Genomic DNA, 3778 nt, shown 5'->3' on the forward strand with positions numbered 1-3778 from the left:
AACTCTTTCATCAGCAACCGCATCCGAAGTCTCTACTGACTGCAGTCTCTTTACTAGATTACTTTACTTGTCTTTTATTGTAATATTCTCTATTGTCCAGTATGCCTTGCATGGCTAATCTTAGAGATGTAATCAAGTGTACTTTGTGAGTCTCTATAAATAGAGCTCATTTTCTTGTATTCATTACAACTTACGCATCTATTCTGAATACACATCTCTGAAGCTATCTTTTCTATCTCTCTTACTCATACTTCTTACTCTTGCATAATCGATTACAATCTCTCTTTGGAGCAAGTCTTTTGTGACTTAATCACTAAGTTTGATCTCGCTTATTAACTTGGCTTGAATGCATTCCTCGTTATGAATTAGCTTGTGTGTATACTTGATATAACAATTGTTGTCATTTCCATTTCTTTACTTTTCTGCAACTGACTCTCTAACCATCTAACTCTAAATATTATTGTTGAGCTTTCAGATCCTTCGAGATTAACTATTCTGCAGTATACTTGTTCTAACGTTTGTTCAAGTGTGTCTCAAAGTTTTTCTCTCAACATCATCTAAGAATCATGTTATTCATTTCATATTAAATTTTCAATGTTTTCTAATATTGTTATAAATGATTGTGGTTTTTAAGGAGGTGAGGAGGCCTTTTCTAGTAGTGCTCCCGATGAAGGTGAGGGGAAAGGGGATAATGTCATTGGCAGTAGGTAAAGATCTAGTAGTTTAAGCTATTCTAGCAATGATTTTGATTATCATCAAGTGGCAACGGTTTATATGGATGGTTCTTAAGTCATAATTGTTGGATTAGTGTCTAAGTCCATAACTATTTTGGTATGTACTTGACCCGATGGTGCATGGTCCTTTTGGATTGCCTTCACCAAAGCAACTTGATAGGATGAATTATGGAGAGAAAGGATTAAATATGATTTATTAATATATTATGAGAATAATATATTAAAGGAGAAATCATATTGTTTAATTACTATTAGTCAAGAATTAATTGGTAATTAGTTTTGTGACTGAAAGAGATTAATTAAACTTAAGGGACTGGAATTGTAATTATAAGATAATTGCAATATGGGCTATGGATTGTCTTAAATTAAGGAGTGGACGAATTCTATGGGAACCCCATGGGGAAATCGTCCAAGGCCTTAATTAAAGGAGTCCATGGGTTGCTTAGGGCTTAAGCATCCAAATTAGGGTTTCCTTGTTAGATAACCCTAATAGCCTCCTATATATATAGATCCCTTATGACCTAAAAACGTGGACAAGCAACCTTCTAGGGTTTCACACGTTTTTGGGCAGCCTTCTTCCTCTCTCCTCTTCATCCTCTTGCTTATGGTGTTTGTGGGCCATTAGAGGAGTGACATTTGTGACTCTAAGGTTTCTAAAGTCAATACAAAGAAATTTGGGATTGTTATTGCTACATAACAATCAAGGTAACATCTTAAACCTATTCTCATGTTAATATGATTACTTGAATGCTAGAATTAGGGTCTATAGTCTTGGATAACTTGCATGTACAATAGAGAAACCTAGATCCAAGCATTAGGGTTTGTATGAGCACATAGGATGTTCTTAGGACCAAAACCCATCAGTGGTATCAGAGCCTAGAATGGTTTCTATTGTATTGATGCATTGTATGATTAAAAAATTCGTTTTTTGTGTTTCTAGAGGCTGGACTCTCCGAGTCCATAGATGAACTCGCCGAGTCCATGCCTGACTCGGCGAGTCGGCTGGTCAGATAGAGGGAAAACCGGGATTTCTTGCTGTTTTTGCTTAAGGATAGTTGCCTTATCATATTAGATCAATATTAATCCGATTTTTTTGATATATATGAGTATATTCTTGATCTAATTGAAGATATTTATCAATTAATAAAATATTTGTTTCCTTACGTGATAATTGATTAATTATTTTGATTAAATTGGTAAATTGTTTTGCAAGAAATCATTAAATAAATCAAATATGGATAATTATGTGATTAAATGTTAATTTAGATTATTTGTTATTTGATCCTTGTTGTTATGAAAAGTTTCATATTTTCCCTTTAGGTTTTATAGTTTAAATTTGACCTCAAAAGTATTGTTGTTTTGAAATTTAAATAGTTGAAACCCTAATGTTTTGAAAAAGGTTTCAAAACTTGCCCTTAAGTTTTGGAATTTAAATTTTGATTAATAGTTTAATTTTGATGTATATTTAAATTCTAAACCTAATGTTTTGAAATGTTTCAAAACTTGCCCTCAAGTTTTGGAATTTAAAAGTTGATTAAAGGTTTAATTAGGAATGTTAAATTCTAAAACCCTAGTATTGTTTTGAAAAGTTCAAATCACATCCTTATGGTTTTATTAACTAATTAAGGTGTATAATTAAAAGAGGTTTAATAAATCCATAAAAGTTTTGGTTTACAATTTAATTGAATTAAAGGTATAATTATTAAATTTGACCACCTAGTATTTTGAAAGTGTAAAATACACCCTATACTATATATAAGATTAAAAGTCCAACATTATATATATGTATGAGAAAAAGTCAGTTTTACCGTTAGTAGGCCTCATTCACGAAGCTGGTCTATAAGGGGTGTTTAAGGAAATTACCTATAAAATGGCGATTGAATGGGTATCCACTCTTACCCACCGCACTCTTGACTAGTGCAGGGTCGTTAGACGAACAGGTAGGATAGGACGAAACCTTCCATTATAAGTATAATGAAGTACAAAAGTAACTAAATGTTTTACAAATTCCCAATCTTAGTTACTTAGGCAAAAGTGAATTGATGCAATTCCATGAAATTACACTTTGTGCCCTTGCGAAGACGTTAGTGGAGCGTGTGTGGTTTACCGGCACACTAAATGGTTCTAAGCAAAGGTAGCAAAGGGTGACTCAGTGTTTGTCATAGTTCGATGGAGCATGCGTGGTTTACCGGCACATAGAATAGGTGACTGTAACATGTGGGGGCACCATGTAGTTTGCATGGTTATTCACACCCGCTTTGTGATCCTCGACATCCCAGTCACAAATAAGAGGGGCATATCGAGATTTAAACATGCCATTGAAATGTTCAATGAATCTCATAGGATCTAGGAGTTTTCATAGATTTAAAACTTAAATTTCTTTTTCGTTTTTCATGGTGGAAATTAGTGAATCGTCATTCACTTACCTTCAAATGTTCTGCAATTTGGGTTACGACATCCCTCTCCCAAGTTGTAGAATATTGTGTTGGGTCCTAGCCTTAGTATCTCATTTGGGTGATTTACTAAGGACTCAATCAATCAACTAACTTGAAATTTGTTTCTCCCGTTTTGTAGATGTCAAAGTTCGACAACTATGGTCTTCCCAAATCCCGTGGAACAAGCATTCCACATGAAGATGGTATTCCACGATTCGATCGAGGAACAAGAAATCATGCTTCACTTCCACCACCACCTCCAATTGTTCTCCCTAACCCACAAGATCGAAGAATTGAAAAGTTCAAGATCACTCAAGCCCTTTTGGCAAGTAAACATAAAGAAGGAAAGTTGGTGTGTGCACACATCCTAGGGATGAAGTCACACATTGATAGGTTAAGAATGTTGGGATCCGTCGTCTGTGAGGAAATGGTTGTTGACTGGGTTCTTCAGTCACTTCCTAACTCATATAGTGAGTTCGTAAGAGAGTACTATATGATGAACCACGACGTGACCCTTATAGATCTCACCTATATGCTTATTGCTGCTGAATCAGCAATGGTTTGGCGCAATAGAAAAGCAAAGTTGATTGGTGAATCTACCTTCAAGAC

This window comes from Lactuca sativa, chromosome 1 (assembly GCF_002870075.4).
Source record: "Lactuca sativa cultivar Salinas chromosome 1, Lsat_Salinas_v11, whole genome shotgun sequence".
In the NCBI taxonomy this organism is placed as follows: domain Eukaryota; kingdom Viridiplantae; phylum Streptophyta; class Magnoliopsida; order Asterales; family Asteraceae; genus Lactuca; species Lactuca sativa.